At 38.7% G+C, this 26067-nt stretch overlaps 1 protein-coding gene across 4 annotated transcripts in view; it reads left to right on the plus strand.

The window, feature by feature from the left end:
* Ctnna2 (catenin alpha 2) overlaps nucleotides 1-26067 on the plus strand; it is a 992415-nt gene that overhangs the window by 644927 nt on the left and 321421 nt on the right. The window lies entirely within an intron of this gene.

Genomic DNA, 26067 nt, shown 5'->3' on the forward strand with positions numbered 1-26067 from the left:
ATTCTGTGCTCTCCCCTGTCCCTTTTGGAAAAATATTTCCCCCCCTTCAAAGCTGTCTACGTGTAAAAGGTACGTAGGAATCTGTAGCAAAATCCACATTTGGCCCTTTGCTTTACAAAAGCAACTTGAGAGAAGACACAAGAAGGCAATAATTTGGGGCTTGGCTATGATTTTTTTTCCTTCTCCCTTTGCGGGCGCTGGAGTTCTGCAGTGAGCCAGCCCTTTTTGGTGGTGATTGGGAAATGCTTTCCAAACCCATCTGGTTTGGGACGCCATCCCAGTCCCAGTGATGTGAGATCCAGTATGGCAAAACATATCTGTGTACAAGGAGGCTTGCATGAGATCCTGCTGGGGTTTCATCAGACTACATAGGTATTTGTGGGGCACACAGTAGACGAATAAAGATTCTGCTGTATGACATGGGGAAGACTAACTCTGACATGTGCTGTTCGTGATGATTGCACAGCCCTGCAATATGCCTCACCCCAGGAGAATGTCCTAGAGAATGGGTAGGAAAGAGGTAGTTTAAACCATAATGAAGCTTCCCCTCTTCCATGATGAAGATTCCTGATTAAGCTTTGAGAGTGTACTAAATTGTGTTGTATCTCTCCTAATTATAAAGAGAAGCCCTGGTCTGTTTATTCCACTCCTAATTGTATGTAGGAGTCTTTGCAATGAATAAACTCTCCCTGTCTTCTATTTAGTCTGCTGGGGCTGTTGATCATCTTTAAAAAAAAAAAAAAAAATCCTCAGGATGGCTGAGTAAGCAGGTGGGAAGTGAATGTGGGTAAGCCTACCTTCTTGACCACCATGGTCATAAAAGGTAGTAGGATGTGAATCTTTAGCTCCTCTCTTTGAATTCCCATCATTTCTGCCTCTAGGAACTTAAAGTGTGGGCACATCTATCATGTTCATTTTGATAGGATGGAAGGTGGATTACCAGATTCCAGGTTCCACTTGCAGATTGGTCAAGCAATTTGAGTGTCCTTTAACAGCCAAGATGGAGAGACCAACCAATGGAATTAAAGTCACTAAAGACTGGTGGGACTTTTCAGGAAAAGTCATATGAATAGTGGCATGAATCATTCCATTTTGTATTCAACTATGCTCTGCCCTGGTCATTTATCTTTGAGATGGATCATTTAATTGAAAAGAACACAAATTTGAAATGTCCTAGACATCACATGCTGTCTTAGGAGCTAGAAGAGACATTAGAAAATCAACCCCCTTCATTCTGCCCATGATGAAACTGAGGCCAAGAGACATGAGGGGATTATTCAAGGTCATACTGCTTATTACTGGCACAGATGTTTTCTTTTGTTATCCCTCCGCAAGTGTTGTTCTTCCTATGCTATTCCTGATGGTTGTCTCTTCTCACTCTTGCTTCTAACTCTGGACTGGGCATTTGCAGATTTTGTCCTGGCACTTCTAAGGTGCTGCAGAACATTTTAACAGACAGACAAACAATTTCACCATCAAGTAGTTTCACCTCTTGCCAAAACAATTATTCCTGACAGCAGGCTGGCTGATTAAGCCATAAAGTCTAAAGGGTTGGGGAAGGGGGGGTTGTTCAGGCACAGGCTGGGGTAAACAGCAGCCAGCCACTCAGCAAATACAGTGCATACAAGCCACCCAATCCCTATGGCTGCTAGGAAGAAAATCGTCCTAATGCATGCAGTTTGGCAAAGTGGTGACAGAGGCTGCCAAATGGGCAAGAAGAGGTCCCACTTTGGATGTCACTTGATTTGTAGAGCTGGTACAGAAAGGCAAAAAAAGAGTTGAGTGTTGGCAAGAAAGAAAGAGAATAAAATTAAATTCACTGCATTTATATGTGAATTTTCTTCTAAGTGTGCTACTCAAAACTTAGAAGATGCTTCTAGGCTATAATTAAGATATATATGGCTTTTCACCTTATTATCACACAAATCATCTCATCTGTATAGTGTCTTTAAACCTTTCTCACCTCTAATGTGGCAAGTTGCATCTTTTCTACAGTTTTAAACCCCTTGGCAGAACTGTATACATTAACAGATTGAAATGAGCTTTATTGAAATTTAGCTATTCCAAGTCATCTAAGTTGCAGAATCCCAATTTATTATGTATTTAAAGCATACCAGCACTGATTAAATCAATGCAAATTAGGTTAAATAAGAACAACATGAATCAAGTGTTTCAGCAAAGTTGAGTGGAGAAACGACAACTTTTGAGTCACCACAGCAAGTCGATAAAGCTGTTTTTCATGAGTTTTAATTTCATGCTTCTAAATGTCCAACATACTGAGAGAGAGAGAGAGAGAGAGAGAGAGAGAGAGAGAGGCACTCACCTAGAGTTTTTTTCCCCTCCTGTTTGTTTCTCATGTCTCTTTACCTGTCTTGTGAGAATGTCTGATTTACTGGGTGATATATGTGGCTAATATCTGTACTTGATCAATCTCTTTTTCCTGCCAACAGATTTCTGTCAGCAATTCTTCTCCTTTCATGTTGAATATCTGATGAGACATGCTTGCCATACTTTGGAAATACCCTTGACATTTTCCATATTTATATGGGGAAGGATCTTGAGCCCACCTTGTTGAACTGCTATAGCAGCACTTGTAAATGTTGGGCATTGGGAATATATCCTCAGAACATCCTGCCAACTTGTGATTGGGAATTGAGGACAGCCCCCAAACTGGGGTTTGGCAACTGGGAAGGATGGCCGGGGTGCTTAAGGTGTAAAGCTAATTGCTAAACACAACCTGGAACTAAGGGGGAAATAGAAGAGAGAAACTCGGACAGCAAGGTTCGTGCAGTTGGAGAAGCTAGAAATATAGCTTGGAGGAGGGAGAGTTGATTAGTTCTTTCTCTCCTCAACTTTATCAACTAATATTTGCCTAATAAGCTCTTGGATTTTTTTGGTACTCCATGTTGTGGTGAGGGGTTCATGTGGAGGAAGCCACATACAGTTATTATTATTATTGTTGTTGTTGTTGTTAGTAGTAGTAGTAATAGTAGTAGCAGCAGCAGCAGTATGTTATTACCTTTCCTAATTCATCTCAGCTGAAGGCCACCTCATTTCTTCATTTTAGTCAAAATAATTTGTGATACAAGTGTAATAATGTCTGAAATGAACTTGCATTCCAGATTGGCTTTCCATTAGTAGTCTTTGTCAATATTCAAGAGGGGAGAAATTCAAGTAGTGATTTTAATGTTCTGCCTTAGCTAGCGCCAGCCTGGACCTTGATCTTTATTCTGTTGTCTTTAATTTTCAGTAGCAGTGAACCATGGCTTTTCTTTAAAAGGAAACACTTAGAGAAATTGGGGGAGGGTTGGAGTCACAATTTTGAAAGAAGAAAATTACCCTTGTTGTTCCTGTGGGCACGTACCACACAGCTGGCATTTTATAGAGTGCCTCCACAGATGGGTGTGAGCCCATGGGTGAGAGTCCTTAGGCTTCTCTCAAAGGGTCTACTTAGGAGAAAGGAATTAGAAAGGGGAAGCCATTCCTATCAAACTGTATGTTCCTCTTAAAACAAGGTAGTGTTATGGATAAGAATAAGAAAGTACCTGGCTACAGGATTGAAGACACAGAGTCAAACCCACTCAGATACAGTCATCTGATCTTTGACAAAGGTGCCAAAAACATACATTAGAGAAAAGATAGCCTCCTTAACAAATGGTGCTGGGCCATATGTAGAAGAATGAAACTAGATTCTTATCTCTGATCCTGCACAAAAATCAACACAAAATTGATCAAAGATCTCAGAATTAGATCAGAAACTGTGCAACTTATAGAAGAAAATATAGGGTCAACACTCCAGCTTTTAGGCACAGGCAATGACATTCTCAATAGGATCCCTAAAGCACAGCGAATAAATTAAGAGTTAATAATGGGACAGCATCAAATTAAAAAGCTTCTGCATAGCAAAGGAAATGACTAAGGGAACCCATGGGATGGCAGAAAAATCTTTGCTAGCTATACTTCTGACATAGGATTAATATCTAGAGTATATAAAGAGCTCAAAAATCTTTACACCAAAAAAATAAAATAATCCAATTAATAAATGGACAAATGAATTAAGCAGATACCTCTCAAAAGAAGAAATACAAGTGGCCAACAAATACATGAAAAAAAATGCTCAACATTATTAGCAATTAGGGAAATGAAAATCAACATTACACTGAAATTTCATCTCACACCAGTCAGAAAGGCAGTCATCAAGAATGCAAACAATAATAAATACTGGAGAGGATATGGAGAAAAAGGAGCACTTTTACACTTGGTGGGACTATAAATTAGTACAACCACTATGGAAATCAGCATGGGAGTTCCTCAAAAGACTAGGAATGGAACCACCATATGAATCAGCTATACCACTTCTAGTGTTTTCCCTGAAGAATTAAAGGCATCTTACTACCGTGATGCATGCATACCCATGTTTATAGCAATGCAATTCACAAGAGCCAAACTATGGAACAGCCTAGGTGTCCATCAATGGATGAATGGATAAGAAAATGTGGTATGTATATATATATATATATACACACACACACACAACAGAGGTTTATTCTATTCAGCCATAAATAAAACTGAAATTATGGCATTTGAAGGTAAATAGATGGAACTAAAGTTCATCACGTTAAGCAAAATAAGTGAAGCTTAGAAAGTTAAGGGTTGTTGTTTCTCTCATATGCAGAAGCTAGACAGGATAAAGGAAAACAAAGGTGGGGGTATATCTTCTAAAAATCCAAGGGAGATCAGCAGAGGAAAGAGAACAAGAGGTGGGAGGCAGGGAGGGAGCAGGGAAGCGCTGGGAAGCGATATTGGCCAAATTATCTCGTTATATTGTGTGTATGTTTGAATGAATATGTAACAACAAATCCCATCATTATGTACAACTATAATGCACCAAAAAAAAATGTGGGAAAAAATAAATACGTGCTGTGTTCAATGAATGATGTGAGCAATAGAGATAAACCAAAGAAATATCGGCTCAGGGGGCCTCCTGTCAAGTTACCCTGGGCCCCTCTTCACAGGTCTTCTCCGTTCTGATTCCTGCTTTGATCGTGGCATGGTAGGCTTTACTGTTGTTTTATACTTGGTTCGTCTTTGCTTACTTTACTTTTTATTCTTCAAGGTTGATGTTAGTTCTCTATGATTCCTTAACCAACTTACTCCAGCACCTTTCCCGTTGGGAAGTTATCCCTTATTCCTCTCCATGCTAATAACAGCTTATCTTTACCCATTTGTGTCCTGTTTATTTTATATGAGTATGACAATAAGTTATAAATAGAACATTCTCAAACAGAAAGGGACACTGTACATCTTGAGATCAAGGAGATAAATCACCTCAGTTGGGATTTCTGCTTTGCTACTTTTTATCAAGATGACACTGAGCAAGTCACTCCCTGCTTAGTGAAGTCAGTGGAATGGGGTTAAGTATGGCTACCTTAAAGGACACGTGGGGGAATTAAATGAGATCATGTATTTTAGAGTCTTGAGACTCACAAGTATAGGCCAGAGACCAGCAACCTCAGAGCTTGTTAGAAATACATACTCTGAGGCCTCTCCCCAGACTCAAGTAAATCTGCATCTAACCATTAGCCCTACATAATTTGGTAAGTTTTGAGAATCATTCTACTGGAGCCCTGACAAATTCTAACCTGAAACAGAAATCCAGGCCTCATTGATTCCCTAGTTTTGTAACAGAAATTGAAGGGAGAGAAAGGTTACGTGATTGCCCACCCTTGGTGGTGGAATTGGGTCAAAAAGTTAAAAAAAAAGAAAAGAAAGAAAGGAAAATTTCAGAATCATGTCTTCTCTCTCCCACTAGGTTTTAAACACATAGAATGCAAGCTTTGTGTCTATCACGGTCTGTAGCACGTGGCAGGGTTCTCAATAATTAAGTTTGGTTTAATAATCAGTGTGTCAGGAACTGTAGAAGCCTCATAGGTGCTAACTCTGGGCATCTTCTGGCTGGCTTCATTCCCTATTATCTTTAAGAGATAATAGTGTTCAGACATCTGGCATAAGACTTTGATTTCATGTTCCCAAGACAGGCAGCAGTAGCATGGTGATTGATCTGACAGGGCAGCCCAGCATGTTGCTCCCTCACACTCAGAACTGTGAAGGGTCAGGAATACATGAGGGAAAGTGCTTTGGAGGTGCATGAAAGCTGATTTCCCAGAAAAAAATCTATGACATTACCAAAGTTTGCTTACATTACTTCTTAGTTTTTGTTGTGTGTTTTTTTTTTTTTTTTAATCATTGCCAATCTGCCACTATGGCATAAGTGTGTTTCTCATGGATGCTTTCATTATAGAAAAAAAAATGAAAAAAAGGAGAAAAAGCAAAATGAAAAAATAAATTCTAAATAAAGGTTAAATCAGCTAAAACCCAAATACCCAGAAATAAACTGTTAAGTTTTGAATAGAGAGTCTGTTCCTTAGAAATTTCCCCCTCTTGTTTAGTAATCTGAATGTTACCGTTTTTTAGCCATTACAGGATACACAGTGATGAATACATATACCTTTGCATATTTGGGCAACTGTGCCCTATATTTTAATTCTAGACGTGGAATTCGTGTTCAGAGGGTGAACTTTAAAAAGGTTTTGAATACATAATGCAAATTGTCCTCCTGAGACTATTACACATGCTTCACCCTCAATGGCAATTTTGCTGCTTTCTCAAGAAACCTTGGAATGTCACACATTAAAACACTGCTTGGTCCCTTCTCTTTCACCTGCTGGGAACTGACTGAGATGAGTGCCTGAGTCTGTTCTTGGTACCATGGAGCCATCCTTCTTTCTGACACCCATTTTCTCCTCAATTCTGAGGAGGCTATTCCCAGTTAAGGAGAGTGTTGGATTTGGGACCTTCATGGTTCTTTCTGGTTTCTCATGAGCATTCAATTCCTGCTTCTTATCAAGTAGTTGGCCAGACCAGTTATTTTCACAAAGTGTTAATATCTTAAAATAGTTTAATAAAGTGTTACTTAAAGAATTCTGTGGTGGCAAGAGTATTCAAACATATTTATGAAATGCATAAGATGGTTCCATTCTTTGAGATTTACAACATACTGTTCATTTACATCACAAACCTTATTTTTCATGTTTTCAATCATTCACTTGGGTTGTGTATTAACACTATTAAAATAAAACCAATGTACTAGTACAGTTTTGAGAACATTTATTTGATTGCAGTCCTTAGGTACATTTGACTTTAAATTGGCTACCACCATATGTGTTAGTCACCTTTTCATTACTATAACAAATGCCTAAGGTAAATCAACTTAAGAAGAAAAATGTTTATTTTGGCACACAGTTTTGGATATTTTGGTCCATAAGTGATTCTCCCTTTGCTTCTGGGTCTGTGAGAGGGGAGCACATCATGGCAGGGTATGTGTGGAAGAGCAAAACAATTTGCCTCATGGCCAGAAATTGAAAGAAGAGAAAGAGACTGGGGTCCCACAACCTCCTTTAAGGGAATGCCCCCTCTGATCAGAGAACTCCCACTAGGCACCACCTCTTAAAAGTTTCTACCACCTCCCAATAGTCACATTGGAGAACAAACCTTTAATACATGGGCCTTTGAGAGCTCCTCAATATCCAAACCAAGAAGTGTTTCTAAGGTTCACATTTTACGCAATATGGAAGACTGCTGGTGCAGAAACCTGGGTCATGTTTGATCACAAGCAATTAGGGGGATAGCCAGATAGCTACAGTTGTTCTACTTGATATTAGTACATCTTACCTCCTCATCCTAGCCACAAACAGTGGAGCCAATTTAATTATGTAGTAAATTCTGTGTCTGGTACATTTTGGCACCTAATTATCTTGTTTTGTGGAATTTTCTAGATGTTGCTAATTTTGTCCTTACAAAGCCCTAGAGACAGTCCTATTATTTTCTTACTTTGAGACCCTCTAATATCTACCTCTACAGATGGGAGATAAACATGAGAGCTCTATTGGAGTGGCCACACAACACTGGTAAACATACCCTCTCTTTTTTTAGTGCAGACTGGCTCAGTCATGGATGCACAGAGACTCTTGTGGAATTGAGCTTATTAAGTAGTTTGAATACTTGCCTAATCAAAAGCCTTGAGAATCTAAACTAAATATAAAAAGACTCTATATTACATTGACATAGAGGCACAAAATATTAACCTTAGAAGGTACAAACTTACAGAGTTGAGTTTACACAGATTGATGCCTTCTCAGTGTGTACATCTATTTTGTAGAGGAAATCCCTCACCATTCAGGAGCAACGAGTCTTCTGTGGGAAATCAGTTGGATGCATTTAACTCTTCCTTCAAACTGTCTCCCATTCTCAGGACCCACTTTGTCATCTCCCACAGGCACCCTGAGAATGCCTTTCAATGATTTTCCATACATGTTTGTTGCTATACTTCTTTGTTTGGGTTAGCTTATGTTAAGTCAAGTTGGGGATTCAGCTGGTGATGCGTAGTTAGATAAAATGTGGTCCCTGCCTTCGTGTTCTCAGACGTGGAGTGGAGATGATGAGTAACATGCCAAAGTGATTCATGCTGTGGCAGAAACATAAACAAGGGCAATGGCTGGAGAGATTGCTCAAGCTCATTGAGCAAGGCCAGGGAGAGGGGACTGGAGGAAAGGAAGAGGAACCCGCCAGATGGGCAGATATAGAAGGCCACTCCTCAGTAAGCAAAGTCTGTTGAAAAACTGTGGGATCTTCTGAGATGCATTGGCTGTGTAGAGCATAGGTGGGAGAGAGAAGGATGAGGAGATATGAGATCAGAGTGTCAGTTTAGAGCCAGATTTTTTGCAATGGAATGTGTGAGTTCCAATATGTGGATGCAAGGAATATAATGCTGTTGATGGCCTTGAACAAAAGGGGAGGAAAGGGACACTGGAAGCAAGAAAGGCATTTGGGAGGCTACCCCATTTATTCAAATGAGATATTGTGTGCGGCTGAATAGATTGACATTACAGCTGGTCAGGGCACACCACGTGTAATGATAGTTCTGCAGGGGAATGGACAGTCATTTTAAATGGGGATTTTCTGAGAAATACTTTAAGGTTATTACCATAAAGTGAGTTGCTTATGGGTAAAAGAAAGACATGGAAGATGTAGAAGTAAGATGTAGAAGTAAGTTCCAATAGTTGTAAGTAGTTGAAGATCTGGACATATGTCACAGGTGCACAATGAGAGATTCCCTAGAATGTGCTTGGTGGTTATGGTGGCTGTAGTAGATGCAGATTCCCCCACTCCCCAAATAAAGATTAGAGTATGGCTGATGAACAATCAGAAATCTTCACCATTAAATAAGGTGATGTGGATATGGAAAGCAACCTGATGATAGGAATTGAAAGCGGTTTGTTTGTATGTTATATACAAATTGCATGTTTTGGATAAAGGCATTCTAATTTTAAATAAACCCTATTCGACTAGTAAGCAAGCAATACTCCAGGATGTATTTAATTTGGGGTTTGACACAAACATGTGCAAAGCTTTTTTGAAAGTGATGTTTTCAATGCAGAAAAATCCTAGGGGACAGAAAAGGTAGACTGCCACAATAGAAGGGACAGTTTAATAAAATTGAGAAACATTATCCGATCCATATGGAGGGGCATTAATGTGTGGGCCTGAGACTGCCTTTAATATGCATCTCACATTGCTGTAAAAACCAAAAAAAAAAAAAAAAAACCCTTTGAGATTAATAGGTTTTGAGAGCACTCCTAGATTGTCAAGGATTACCAACACTGGGGAGGACCCTGACAGTGAGCAAGTCAGCAAAGAAAGTATTCAGAAATGGCACTGTCTGCTCTGTGTCCACAACCAGCTAACATTGAGCATATCCTTCCCCAAGAGGGTTTGTCATTGGCATCTCATATCAGCATAAGATTATTCCTTCATGGATAGACCTTATGTTACCTTCTCAGATATGAAACAAGGTGATGGTTGGAGTTTGTGTCCTTCAGAAGGCAATTCTATTTTTATATTTTAGAAGATGAATCAGAAACACCTGACAACTTAGTGAAGAGGATTTTTGAAATTTCTGCATCTGTGATAAAGAGAAAAATGTTCTGCCATTTTAAGCTGTGTGACTTGGACAAATGATTTAACCTGTAAGCAGCAGTTTTCAACACAGTAAAAAATAAAATTAAACTTAATCATAAAATTAGAAATGGTTCAGATGCTATTGAAATAGCTACGTATATCAATTTCTATTATGTAAGAGCATAATTACACAATATAGCTTAAAGATAAGAAGGAAAACAAATCAGAAGCACAAAGATCAAGTTCTACTAACTCACTCTAACTTGATCTACTTTCAATACTGCATAAAAGTAACACAAACACCCAAATATGTGGTCATTAAAATGACGATGTTTTGTTTAGCTTGAATATCTGTATGTTGTCTGAAGGTATTTTCCAAGTGAAGCAGGTTGATTGAGATCCGCTCTGCTCACTCAAGTGTTGTCTATCAGCTGGAGAATGAGCTGGAAACTAGATAATCCAAGATGGATTGACTCACAGGGAATGGCAACTGGCAGGCTATTGGCTGGGATCCACTAGACTGTAGGCTAAGATACCTTGGTTCTCTCCCACATGAGATCTCATCCTTTAGCATGCCAGTAGTGATCCTGTAGTGATTGCAGGGTTCTAGGAATAGCAAGAGAGAAGAAGTCTCAGTGTATGTGCACTTTTCAAGACTCATAACCTAGCAAGTTTCTATTGTCTATTGACCGAAGCTAGTCATGTGACTTAAGGTAAACTTGACTTAAGGAATGTAGAAATATGCTCCATCTCTTGAAGAGAGGGGAAGAATTTTGTGGTTGCTTTTGCAGAATAAATATAGCAGTAGTGGCTTAATGTCACTACAACTGTATATACTAAATGCTGTCAAGTGATTTTTATTTCTCAAGCCTTCAACAGTATCATCTATAAACACCAAGATCTGGCAGCAAATGTATCACCTACAGCTTGTTAGAAATGCAGAATCTCAGGCCCTTCTCAAGATATACTCAATCAGAACCTACATTTTACAAGATCTCCAGGTGATTCATAAACCTGCTAAGATTTTAGAAGCACTCTAGCTTTTTTTTGCTATTCTCTTTCCTAGGGTTGCTATGTTCTCCTGTTGAGTGATAGATCTTTGATTTTTAAAGGTGCCAAAACTGTTTCCTTCTGCACAATTGAAACAGAACAAACACAGGTTTAAATAGTAAAACAGGTTGCTTCACAGCATGAATAGCTGGAGAGAGAGGCTATAACATTTTTCTGCTCAATTGTCCTTTGCCTGTAAAAATAGAAATTTAAAATTAAAATACCAGTACATAAATATTAAAAAAATATTGTATTTGACTAGGAAGCACCATTTAGATGTTAGAGTAATCTGAAGAAGTAAAAATGGGAAGCACATACTTAAACTGACCTTTTGTGTTCCTCAACAATTGCTTAACCACCTTGGTTTTCTGAAGGTCCAAAGATCAACTCCCCAATCTTTATCCCACGATTTAATTATCTTTAAAACATATGCAAGTCCCTTGGGTATTCTTTTGAATTTTTTCCAAGTAATAGGACCAGCAGAACGTATGAAGCATCTAGATGTGCAGGTCATACGTCTAAGAAATACAAATATCCTGAAGTTTGGTGGATTCTCTTCATTTCATATTGTCAAAATAAGGGGAAGAAAGTAGGAAAGGGAAGCTAAGTCTCTGACAATACAAGTTTATTTCACTAGGCTGAATATACGTAAGTGCCATCTAAAAGACTGGTAACTTTTCTCAACTTTTGACTTTCATTTAAGTGAAAGAAACTGATTATGATTTCCAAAGCCCTCCCCTAGTTTGCCTTTTGCCTGGGGGCTGACCAGAACAGAAAAAAATAAAGAAAGTTTGCATTAAAGCCTAATGCTGTTCTTTACTACGAAGTTTGCTTGGTATGTTCTCTCCTTAGAATGTAACACACCTCCTTTGACTAATGCTACTTTAATTGTATACGCTTTGGGGTCCTAGTCTTGTCAATAATCAGCCAGCCAATCAATCAATGGTTAACATATTTCTTTACCAGTTACTCTATGCATTATTCTAGGTTGGAAACCCTAGGAAAGGGAATAACAGTAAGCATACCAAGTAAACAAGCAAACAGATCAGTTAATTATAGGTACAGATAAAACCAGGGAAAAGTAACATAGAACTGTGTGGAAAAGAGAAATGAAGGCATGGGATCTGTCTTATGTAAGGTAAGGCAAGACTTCCTGGAGGTGTCCTTTGAATTGAAACCTGAATGATTTGTAAGAGCCATCTAAAGCTCAATAGGATGTGCATTCCCAGCAGAGGGAAAAGCCTGGGCCCAGGCCCTGAGGTCAAAGCAAGCCTGTGTTGAACAGCATAAGTGAGATGGGGTTTAAGAGATGGGAAGGAGGATTTTGAACATAAGATATGCTTCCTTAAAGAATCAACACACCTTTATGTAGAACATCATAAATACTTGCCAGCAACCTCATCACTAGAGATTATCTCAGGCATTAAATTGGAGTTGAATATATTAATTCTACTTATTCCTCACAATTCTATGAGATCCTACTATTTTATCAGTATACATAAGGAAATCAAGGCACATAAAATGAAGACACGTGCCTTAAGACAGATGGCACTAATGCCATGTGTTTCCTACATTTCCTAGATCCTAATGGGACAACTAAGAAAACTAGATACCAATCAGCCTTTTGACCCTGAAAAGGCCAAAGCTGGCTCTTCTACAATCATCCTTTTCTGTGGAGATTCATCTAGAGTAAAAGCAGGAGAAGGGATGGGGCAATTCATACTCTCCTCCTAAATTCCCACTCCTCTCGGCCCCCTTCTGCCATCTGTTGCTGTTTGTGCAGAAAAAGAACAGAACAGAATAGAACCACCACACACATTCAGAAATCTCATTTTGTATGTGGGAGTCTGGATTCATTAACGAGTTCCTTAAACTCTCCCTGCACTTACAACACCAATCTAAACATAACCCAGTGAAGTCATGGGGAGAGGTGATGATCAGCTTTGTGATGCTGAATGTCAGCATCCAAATTCATCATCTGCTACTTCCTAGTAAGTGTCTTCTGCTTCATGCAGGTGGTTTTTCTCAACAGCTACTAAGTAAATAATGCTTATTTCAACATTCTCTAGACTCTACATTGACCCTGTAATTATAACCCCTACTTAATTCCATTTCCTTCATCAGTTCTTCCATTCTTACACTGACCCTTCACCCATCCACCCACAAACCTATGTATCCATGGATGCACAGGTTCATTCAACAATCACACGGAGGGTGCTTATTCTGTATCATTAACTATAATAAGTGCTAAGGGATACAAGATTTTTGGGATAGCATTTTTCTCTTTGAAACATTTACTCCTTAGAATGGTAATCACAACCTCAAATGGCTAAATTAATCCCTCCCTTCTTCGCATATTATTCATCTGAAAATTAAGTGATCTATTAAATACGGTTTTAAACTACTCTCCAGATATTTCTGTATACCATCATCCACTTCCTTTTTTTAAAAAAATGTCTCCTAGGTTGAAATTTTTCAAGCGTGGACTCTAAATCATATTTCTGATAATAGCGAACATGGAATACAATTTGTATAAGTTCTAGCCTAACTACTTATTAGTATTTGTTTTGGTTTTGGTGGGGGAGTAAACTCCCTTTTTATATAAAGAATAGAAGTTAGATTGGAGAATATCTAAGATCCCTTTCAATTCTGACATTCATGAGTTTTGTGACCCCTTAAATACTGAACAATGGTTGCAAAATGAAGGGAAACATCCATACAAAGATGCGGATGGCTTGTTACAAAGGCCACATTTATGCAGTGGGAGGTTTTCTAACTGTAATATAACTGCCATGGGCTTAGAGGCTGGAACAAATAGATTTAAAAACAAACCACCAAAAACTCAGAATGGACCTTTCTTGTGAAGCTCGGCCTTTAAAGAGGGACTTGGGATAGGCAGGAATTATTCCCTAGTCCACAGAGCAATGAAGACAGGAGATATAACTAAGCCAACTCTCCATTTCTTTCTTGGGATGCTGCATTTTGACACTAATTATTAAAACACAGACAATATCTGAATGACCCTAAAAGTGAACAATTAACTCACGATGACTAAAGAAAGATAGACTATCAGAGTTTCATCTCTATGCATAAGGAACTGCTGACAAAGGAAAAATCTCATCCTCTACCAAACCCTATCGCAGATGGGAGCCTGGCTTGATTGAAGCCCTACCTATTCAAATGGTCATCTTGAATTCCTTTGTACAGGTTAACTATATTTAGATAGTGATAGCCCTATATGGGTAAGTACTCATTGTAGAAACAAATATCTAAAAGATTCATCTATTGTACTTAATTTCAATATAATTGATGTTTGAAAGGTATCTACTCATTTGAATGTCACCTAATAGGAATCAACTCCTTGCTTTCAAAATAATTGTTCAGGAATGGTTGATGGATACTAAACAGTTTTTAAATTGTTGTTTTCGGTTTTATTGCAAATAACTAAAGTATCATTTGATGAAATGAGACTGGCATATTGGAAAACTGGCCACATCTCTTCAGAGTCAAACAGGCTTTGTGTCTTTATATAACATAAGGGATAGTACATCTTGCCTATCCTCGTTGTGAGCATTGCAAAAGCTTTAGAACTCTTTTTGAGATCCCAATATACCACAAAGAATATTATTCAACCAGGGCGGAGATCAACGTATTGTTCGCTTTGATGATTTTGCCCTTTCAAAATCCCAAATATGTGAAAAAAGAAAAGCAATACCATGCGAGTTTAGTGATTTAGACATAGGAAGACTGTACAGGGGTCTCTAATTCTGGAATTTTACTTTTCAGTCTGTATTGGCACCTAGCACACTATCCCAGCTGCCATAAAAATTACAAAGTAAACTAGTTGGCATTTACCACCTACCTAACTGCAGCAGTGTCAAGAGGGTTAAAATGAGACATATTCAAAAGTTCTCCAGAAGTATTTGATGTTCTGTGTAAAGGCATTAACAACTCATGAACTGGGTCCTTCTGCGGGAGTGAGTGTCTCTTCCTGTAGCCTGCTGGTAGGAAATGAGGCAAGGTTTTTCATCCAACTATTTTGGGCACAGATAAGAGAGAAATTGCATGTTATAAAGTAATAACCGGAATGTCAGAGAATAATTTTGTTCTGATTCTGACATTTAGCGACTGCTTTAATCTTGGACATTATTTTTCATCCATTTAATATTTTTAAGGAACTCTGTGATTTATTCACTATCAGACCAAAGTGTCTTCATCGATAAAATGGGATTAACATTCTTGCCTTATAGCACAACTTTGAAGAATATAAACATAAGGAGATATATATATATATATATATATATATATATATATATATATATATATGCCATTGATTTTAAAGTTTCATTCTACAGTTGTGAAATGTTTTTATTGTTTTTTTGTCATTTTGGTAAGACTGCTACTTAAATAGTAGACGTTCATTTAACATTGCCATGTTCCCCCTTTCATTGGCCAGGTCACTTCATTCTTCAACAAAGTGGAGATCTGTGTTCAAAGAAATGCTTAAAGTTCTTCTCACATCCATGTTTCTTTTGCAATTCCAGCAGCTCTTCAACCTAAGACCAGGATTGAACCATGGCTTCCCTTCTCTGAAAGACGATACATACAGTCAGCTCTTGCTTCACAGAGTGGCTGCATGAGGAACAGACAGAGCATTTGAAATCACTTAAAGATGATGATCATGTGGAGGAATAGCTCTCAATTTCATTTCTTATTCAATATCAAGTGTGTCATGAAAGACTTGACTTTATTAATATCATTCTTCTTTTACATCATCGCTTTTGAATGTTTTAAAGTAAATCACAAATCTCATAATGTTTTACTCCTAATATTTTATACTTTCTTCTTCTTCTTCTTTTTTTTTTTTTTTTGTAGTTCTGGAGACTGAACTCAGGGCATTGTGCATACTAGGAAAATGTTAGACCACTGGGCCCCATCTCCCCATCTGTTTAAAAATATAAAACACTTAAAAAAAACACTAACAATAATACAATGCACCTTGGGGAATTAAGGATTATGCCTTTATAATATCTAATACATGGTTCATATTCAGATGTCTCAGGTTATTCTTCAAATATGTTTTCTTTTAAAGTAGATTTATTTGAGTCTGGATCCAATCCATATCTCCAAAATCTATTTCTTTGGGGAGAAATGTCTTTGAGAGAAACAGAGAGGAAGAATAGCCCTAGAAATTCCCCTAAGCAGAATGTACTAATATTCATTCACTCATTTGTGCAAATATTTATTGAGGTTTTTAAAAATGTGCTAGATGATATATATATATATATATATATATATATATATATATATATATATATATATAAATAAATTTGGCACAATAGGTTCTCTGACATGATCACATATAAAAATGACTAAAAGAAACAAGATAAACAAAAAGTTTATAACAGACATAACATGGAAAATCTTGGCAAACTAGCAAGTAAAGATTTATAGTATATAGTGTAGGGAGCTCTCTTGGGCAACAAAGGAAGCTTAAGAGGGCTTGGCGATTTAATTGGGAGGTGTTTTAGTCATAGTGATTTTCATCACTATGACCAATGTACTTGACAGGAACACAGAGGAAGAAAAGTTTATTTTGGCTTATGATTTTGGAGGTCTTAGTCTATAAACAGCCTACTCCATTGCTCTGGCCCAAGGTGAGGAAGTACATCATGGCAGAAGAATGTGGAGGAGGAAAGCAGCTCGGTACATGGCAAACAAGAAGCAAAGAGAACAAACTCTGCCTACCAGGGACAAAGTACAAACCCCAAGTCATGTCCTCAGTGACCTACTTCTTCCAACCGCACCCTACCTGTCTACAGTTACCACCCCATTAATTCATATCAGTGGATTAATGCACTGATTAGATTAAGGCCCTCATAATGCAATAATTTTACCTCTGAATTGTATTTTCTCAGGCATGAGCTTTTAGGGGACACCTCATATCTAAACCATAACAGGGAGACAACACTAGGAAAAAGGAAACAAGATGGTTCTTCAGGCATGACATGTGGACAGGGGCTCCTGGTGCAAACCTGACTGGTATTAACAAAATATTCTCAGGGCAGTATTTACTGAGCAAAGTACAGATGATGGGGGAAGTACAAACAGAGATAACGTGAAAGAAGTATGTTAGATTAGTGATTTGTCTTGAGAGACATTATTCCTTTATTAAACAGCATGTTTTAAAAGATTTTGTGATGTATAGTGACTGTTGAGAATGTATGCAAATGAACTACAACCAGGGATAATTATGGAATTTATCCTTTTTTAATGCTATAATGATGGGCTTTAAAAAAAATTAGATGTTTTCTAATATGTCAGATGGCTATACATTCTAAGCCCTGTTAATTGTGGCAAGGTTTCATTTTTGTGAATGTGTTTATGTACATGCACTCATGGACTCTAATGAATGATAAAATGCTATATCACAAGAAGTGAGAAATATTAATGTCAGGTTAGTCTTTACTGTGACTATATTTAATCAATACCTTATTTCTGCTAACATGTTTTGCAAGGCTAGCTCTGACATGGAAGATAATCTATACTTTCAGAAAAGCTATAGACCTTCTGAAGGTGCTTTGTATTTTATTTATTTTTTATTATTATTATTTTAAGTGTACCAGCTTCGGAGAAGTAGGGTTATTCCTCTTGCTGAGGAAGCCAACAACACAACAAAACATGATTTTAAATGTGGGTGCTGTTTTTAGAGATGAGGCTGAAGATATTCCTGGTATGTGCACAATTCCACAGAGCCACTTTATCATTTTGTTTTTCTTTCTAGAAAGCAAATTAATTACCATCTGATAAACATGTTAAATTTTTTTTTCCTTTGTAGTCTGTGACTAGGCTTTTATTAGTTGCATTGATGAAAACTAAGTAATACAGTGGCTTTTCTGAGCCCCTCATTTCTGGTGGTCTGAAAACACACCCATGAATGGATGAGCATGTGTGTTCTGGAACTGGAGGGCTGGTGCCCTGGGCAGCTCACGCTCTGCATGGTGCTACTTCCCCGAATAAACCAATGAGCCTATTTACCATTGTCATAGTAACACGCAATTCAGGCCCACAGAGACTTAATCCCTGATAGGCGATTGTTCCCTTGCTTGGGCGGCCGTGTCCCCTGTGGGGCCGACTGCCACCCCCGGGCTCCCGCAGCGCAGCTCCGGGACGGACCGCTAGCTGCGGCTGGGGAAGCGGTCCTACGCGTCACTGGTCCAGATGCAGCCGAGCTGCCTGGCGCCCCGCCACGGCTGCGTGTGTTGCCATGACGATCGGAAATGCTCCTCAGGGGAGATGGGTGCCAGGGTTGCCTTGTCCGATTTCCAAAACCAAGTCACTTTTGTAAGTTCGTCGGCTTGTGAGAAAGATCCTCTTACCACTGGGTGCCAATCAGATGCCAAACTCCAAACCAACCAAAGCCATTTTGCAATCCAAGAGAGTGCTGTGGGTCAGGCCAACCCATGCCCTGCCCTGTGCCATTGGCAAAGGTAAAACACTTCCTCCTAATGTAGTTCCCGTTTTAAACCACCCCACACCATTCTAGGAGCCACTGAAGGGCATGATGGTGGGTACCGGAAATAAGGATACGATTTTCAACAGGAGAACTGTGGGTTCTTGAAAATGAGCCATCTTTTTGAAGAGAAATGGGTGGCCTGTAGTATTACCCCAGGTTCCTCACTTGAGGAAAATCTGGAGTCCTTGCTGGCACCAGCCCTTCTTTGCCCCACTGGTTACATCTTTCCTCTCTAAGGTAGCTCAGTAGTTCCCAAATCATACTATCACTTAGGAAGAGCTTTATTTTTGACTTGCATTAGACAGGCTACCAGCCCATCACATCCCAAGCTTTTGAGATGACAGAGCTGCAGAAGAACCTGGGAATCTGGATTTTGAAGCAGAACTTCCAGGTGATTCTGAATATGCATTCAGATGTGGAAATTATTACGTAGATCTCCTTTCTTCCCCTTCAACTCTAGATTTTCCTCTTATCTCTCTGTCGCTTTTTTTTTTTTTTTGGCCTGCTATCAATCAAATTCAACTCCCCTTTCCCTCCTCTTCCTTCTGCCCCTCCATCTGTATGTATTGCTTAGCACCACAGATATCCAGAAAGATCCAGGCATCTGGCTGGGTTTCCAAGACACAAGCTCCTCCTGTCATATCTTACAGGACCCCCCTACACTACTAGAAGTGACACAGTAGGAGAAAGATGATTTCCCCCCTGACTCTTTGCTAATGTCATGAGACTTGCCTTTTCTATAGCTTAAGATGAAAAATAATGCAGGTTCCTCTCAGCTGACATTAAAGACATTCCAGTTTTTGCGTTTAACATCCTCTTTTGTGTATTATCTTCTCTTAAAGCTGCAATTAAAGATTGCCCTCCAATTTAAAAAAAAGCATGTAAAAATTGAACTTGCACAAAGAGAGAAAATACTAAATAACCTCTGTGAATCAACCCCCCCTCCCATTATTCAGGCTGCTGTTTTACACAAAGATTCTCTTTTGAGCAGGAACACCATGAATTTTTCCAGATTTATCTAAAGTTTCAAGTAAAGCCCTATGACACCTTATTACAAAGATCATGAGAACCTCTCTAAGAAGTTAGGTGAATTCACTTTGCTTTGAAGAAGTCCTCAAAGACTTTCCCTAGGTCCCTCATAGGCTGTTCCTTACAGCTCAGGGATTGTGGCACAAGGTCATAGGTAGTGTCTGAGGGCAGCCGCCTCCACACTGAGCTCATTTCCTCAGCCTTCATGTGGATTTGAGGTCAAGATCTGCAATCAAGAAGCCACCTCTGACTGTCCCAGCGTTAAGTCCCTACTGAAATATTAAGCTAACTTACAGATTTTATATGCTACTCAGTCAGCAGTTGTTTACTGGGGTTGTGGCTCAGTGGTACAGTGCTCACCTAGCATATGTGAGGCACTGGGTTCAATCCTCAGCGCCACATAAAAATAAAACAAAATAAAGATATTGTGTCTACCTATAACTAAAAAATAAATATAAAAAATTGTTAAGAAAAAAGTCTTACATGCACAGAGATGTGGGTGACTTAGGAGCTGTGAGGACTTAAAAAAAGAGAGAGATGGCAGATATGGATACAGATTTACATGAAAAGAGAAGTAATTCTTAAAGTGGTTTCCCAGAATGCTTGGAATAAACTCCTTTCTCAGTGTGACCTTGAAAATCCACACCATCTGAATCTTGCCCATTTCCCTCCTCTCATCTTGCCATTACTCTTACTGAATTCCTTCCAGCTCCATTCCTTCCTTGATCTTCTCTTAATATCAATCTGTTTTCCAAATACCCTTCCCCTTATCTTTGCAAAGCCATCTCTTTCATTATTCCTTTCAACTTCGAAGTCACTTTCCCTGATTTCCTCAACCCAGAGAAAGCCTCAGATCCTCAGACCACCTCTTGTTTGTTTGTTTGTTCTGGCACAGCACATATCACTACTGGATATATTCTCCAGTGTATATATGTTTCTTCCTCTCCCTCACTAAAATATTAGCATCATGAAAACAGAGATTTTTTTAAATGGTATATATTAATTATTTTGGGTACTGGTGATTGAACCCATGGGCACTTAACTACTGAGCCACATTTCCAGCACTTTTAATTTTCTGTTTTGAGACAGGGTCTTGCTAAGTTGCTTAGGGCCTTGCTAAATTGCTGAGGCTGGCTTTGAACTTGCAATCCTCGTGCCTCAGCCTCCTGAGTCAGTGAGATTACAAGCATGCACCACCACCATGCCCAACAGAAAACACGGATCTTGCAAGACATTGAAAATATGTTCATTGAATATTTGAGGAATGAATAAATGAATGAAAGGTGATATCAGTTGTCAAGTAAGCTTATCTGACATTAAACTCGAGTGGTTCTAGAGGGCAGAGATTCACTCTAGGCTGAAGGGAACCAGAGTTGATTAAAGAGGAAGGGATGCTTGACTTGGACACTGTAGATATGTAGGATTTAGAGCTACAGAAAGAAGGATGGGTTTGTTTCTGATAAAGAAGAACTTGCCAATTAAATGATCTCATCCATGTGGGCACCACACCAGTTATTCAAGTATAGGTGATTCCCTTAACCTCAGTTTTCACTTCTGGTATTAGAGGTTATTAACGGTTATAACAGTGTGATTCTTAGAGCAATTTCATATTTTTCCTGATCAGGGAGCATTGGTATGTCAGTTTTACTACAACAGAAACCGTATCAGAGAAATCAGGTTTAAACAACTGGTTCTTTCTCTCCAATATGAGAAGGGGGAAAACATTTTTCCCTTCATTGGCGAAGATGATGGTTATGGCTGATTAATCAGGCCATTAGGTACAGTTTTGCTGCATTCAGTAGAAGCAATGATGAGAATTTAGCTTGAATATTCATGTTATAAGTGCTTCATGAGTTTGGAATGCTTATAGATTCACAGAATTCGAGAGCTAAAAAGGACCTTAGAGATCGTTTAGACTCTGCAGCCCATCCTCCATGGCATTTATAATTGGGCAGCTTAAAATACCAAGTCAAAGTAATAAAGTGATCAGCTTATGGTTGCAATGCTAGCTGACGGACAAACTGAGGTTATCCATCAAACTTCTCTGACTCTTAGTCCAGTGCTTTTTATACTGAGCTTCATGTACTCGGTCATGTTACATAAGCAGAAAGAAAATCTGGAAGCAGTGACTATGCATACTCGGAAGAAACCCCATCATCATTTTCAAAGTCGCAGTGGCGAAAGTGAGAAATACATGTTGAAGGAACAAGCTGGCATTTGAAAGGGTATGAAGCAATATCCTTCATCCTTTCTAAGAGTAAAGGGGGGTGCAAATTAGGCAGAGAGGATGCTATTGTTTTACTCCCCCTTTGGATTTTCTACCTTACACCAAAAGAGCCATGCTGAAATCATAACACACCTTTGCAGTTTTTCATCCTTTAACTGACAGTGGAGATTTATTGACCAATGAGTTTAGCTTTTCTCTTGCAAATAGTGTCAAATGTCATTCTTCCCATCCTCCAGCAGATGGCAACTCTAGTCTTCTTGTCATTTTATCTATTTCTACACTCAGAAGATTTTGTCCTCCTCCACCCCCGCCCCTCTAGCCTCCCCTTCAAAAATCCGTCTGTTGTACTACTAAGGGTTACTCAAAACTGTGACTCTATCCTTTGCCTGTGGAATCAGTAACTTTAGCATCTCATCCTACAGATCAACCTAAACATGCCCAGGAATAACAAAAACACAAATTAGCCAACAGTTCTAATTAAAAAGAGGGGGATGGGGGGAGAAGATAAAGTTAGAGATTCTAAAATAAGATGTACCACTGAATCTTTCCATTTAGGGAAACTTAAAATATCTTCTTCAAAAGAAAAAAAGAAAGTCAGTTTCTTCAGGTCTCACTTTAAGGGAGGATAGGTTTAGTTAGATACTCTTGAGATACTGGTTTTAAAAAAAATGTCATAAATATTTCCAAAAATAATAACCAAGAGTGATATTGTGTGGAATTTCCTATGACTGAGTTTTTGGTCTTCCCTCGGTTTCTTGCATTCCTCCCTAAACCATAATTTATACTCTTTTTTAAAGTATTCAAAGCTACTGTATCTGGCCCCCTTATTTCCTCACTATGTGAAAACCGGGTTTCTCTCTCTCCAGGTATGTTTCCAAAGCATCACTGAAGTTTCTCTTCTCCCTATCTTTGTCTTTACCAACTCCCCTCACTTACCCTGCCACCTATCAAGACCCTGACAACTGTTACAGGATTATGGAAGTTAAAACGCATGCGACTCTCAGAGTGTAAATCAAAAGAAAAGAATAGCTGCCACTATTTTTTTTAAGGCAAAAATGAATGGTCACAGCCATGAGTGAGTTGATTCCTCATCACAAGGTTATGTATAGATTCCAGTTCTTGCACCTTTGTGTTTGCTCAAATTAGGAATTCCTGAGGGGGGAACAGGATTTGATGGTCTGCCAATGTGCATGGAGGGCATTTTTTCCGTCTCATTCTCTTCCAGCAAACCTAGCTGTGTGTTTTCTTTAAAGTTGAAGAAGCATTGTTAACTTGACAGGCCAAAAACCATACAGAGGCTAACGTCTGGAGCAAGGAAATAGTAATAGTAAAATACTTCTGGTTAAAGAAAATAAAAGACATTTTTGTTTAAGTATGTGTTTCTTGACTATTACCATTGTCAGGTGAAAATATGAGCTGATGCTGCAAATATGGTCCTTGGAAACAGCAGTTACTTGTGGAAATCAAAAAATATTGTCTTTTACTGACAGCCACTAATGAAGACAGGGGAGCTTACTTCAAACTAACAAATAATTAGCGCTGACAACAGAAATAAAAAAAGAAACCATAATTAATGCTCTAATTGTTCCATCCTGCTTTATCATTTGTACCCCTGTTTCAGCTTTAATTCTAACATATGCCCAAGACTAGTTTCTTTCAACTTTGTTATAATCACTTAGCCATTTGCTTGGGACAGCCATCTGCACTAGAAATCCCTCCTCTCCTTTTATATGAATATATGATCTTATTCTTTTGTTATTCCCTCTGTTGCCCACAATTCTGAAATGTTTACTTATTGATGTGGGCAGCTTATCTGGCATTTGCTGTTGGATGCATTTCACAGTTAATAGGAAACTGAAAATGATCAGTTGATAATTCAGGAGTAATAAGGAAAACTCTCTGGACTTTCCATTTCACTCTTTGTAATAACAAACTCTTAGCAGCCCCTGTCTCCTGGCTCACCCTCATTCCAATCCCAGCAATCAGAAAACAGATGGATTGCTTTTTTTGTTTGTTTGTTTGTTTGTTTTTTTGTCATTTATCTGTCTTTCTCAAGGAAGTACGATCAGTTCTTCTTGAAAGTGCCAATGACAGTTCCTTCTTTTCTCTGTCCTAAATGAGGAGGCAGTATTGGGAGTCTATTTCACGTTGTGTGAAGTTAAAGGGAGACACATGTGGTGTAGGTATTGCAGGGACCATGGCTATGGATGGCAGAATGGCTGTGCTGTGGGACCAGAATGAAAGACCAAAGGAGCAAGAGAGACAAGGTAAATAGGTTGGAGTGGTCAACTGGAGAATAGGTAGCCCAGAGTCAGCTCTAGCGGCTGGAGTGGACCAGCCCTGATCCTACTACAGAGGCTGTAAGCCCTTTCCCAAGCTGTTTTGCAGGTATGGGTAGCACTGAGTCACAAGAGTTGATTATAGTCAAAAGTTAGACCAGAGACTATTGAGGACTACTGTCAGTGAGAGTGAGCAGGTTGAGATATCCCCTAATGGTATGCATGTGTGTGTGTGTATGTGTGCGCGTGCACATGTATGTGCAATGCTTTTGATATTCCTTCCCTTCTGATTCCCTTAAGTGTGATAGTTATTAAAAATGTTTGAGGAAGGTTCCTGAGGGGCAAATGCTATTTGCCCCTCCCTGTTCATACAGTGCAAAAGAGGTATGTGTTGACTTCTTTTTACTCTTTTTTTTGTTTTTTAATAAGTATTTATTGGTTAATATGGGGGGGTAGCCTAGTGTTCAACCCATGGAGGAAATGTACCAAGGAGAAGTTCCTGCTTTAAAGAAGTAATGTTTTTTTTAGTGAACAAAATATAAATGTTATTAACAATTAGAGAATATCTTCCCTTTACAGAAGCACATGAAAGGGTATGGCAAAGACAGAGAAGGTAGAGAATAGTCCCATTGCCTGTGAATGAACTCATTTTCTCTCTTTCTTCTCTCACTCAGTGAATGGAGAAGATGTATACATGACTTCAGACTTAAAGAATATGTAAAAATTAGATAGCAAAGATAAGGGAGAACACACACACACACAAAAGGCAGAAGAGAATAGGGAAGTCATTATATGGTCATGGAGAATGTCGGGGACAGTTCAGCCAGACAGAAATGGAAGGGCCATTAGGATGCAGTGGGCACATTCTCTAGGCACATTTGTCCTTTGCTCCTAATAACTGATATGCACAGTCTCTAGAAACATGTTTTAGTTTGTTTTTATTCTGCTTTGTTATACATGATGGCAGAATGCAATTCATTTCATATTATACATATAGAGCACAATTTTTCAAGACACTGAAAAATTGTGTCATTTCATTTCACATCATCCATGTCTTATACATGTACTTAGAGTAATGATGTCTAACTCATTCCATCATCATTCCTACCTTCTTACCCCCTGCTTTCCCCTCCCTCTCCTTTGCCTTAGCTAAAGTTCCTCCATTCCTCATGCTCCCCCCACAATCACCATTATGTATCTGTGTCCTCATATCAAAGAAAACATTCGGTTTTTGTTTTTGGGGGATTGGCTTCCTTTACCTAGCATTATATTCCCCAACTTCATCCATTTACCTGCAGATGCTGTGATTTTATTCTCTTTTAATGCTGAGTAATGTTCCATTACGTATATATACCAAAGTTTCCCTATCCATTCATCTACTGAAGGCCATCCAGGTTGGTTTCATAATTTAGCTATTGTGAATTGTGCTGCTATAAACATTAATATGGCTATGTCTATGTAGTATGCTGTTTCTAAGTTCTTTGAGTGTAAACTGAGGAGTGGGATAGCTGGGTCAAATGGTGGTTCCATTCTGAATTTTCCAATGAATCTCCATACTGCTTTCCAGATTGGCTGTGCCCATCTGCAGTCCCACCAGCAGTGTATGAGTATGCCTTTTCCCCCACATCCTTGCCAACACTTATTGTTGTTTGTATTCTTAATATCTGCCATTCTGACTGGAGTGATATGAAATCTTAGAGTAGCTTTCATTTGCATTTCTCTAATTGCTATAAATGTTGAACATCTTTTTTTTTTTTATTGTGGGTTGTTCAAAACATTACAAATTTCTTGACATATCATATTCCACACTTTGATTCAAGTGGGTTATGAACTCCCACCTTCACCCCATACACAGATTGCAGAATCACATCAGTTACACATCCATTGATTTACATATTGCCATCCTAGTGTCTGTTGTGCTCCGCTGCCTTTCCCATCCTCCAACCTCC

This window comes from Marmota marmota, unplaced genomic scaffold (genome assembly GCF_001458135.2).
Source record: "Marmota marmota marmota unplaced genomic scaffold, marMar, whole genome shotgun sequence".
NCBI lineage: Eukaryota > Metazoa > Chordata > Mammalia > Rodentia > Sciuridae > Marmota > Marmota marmota.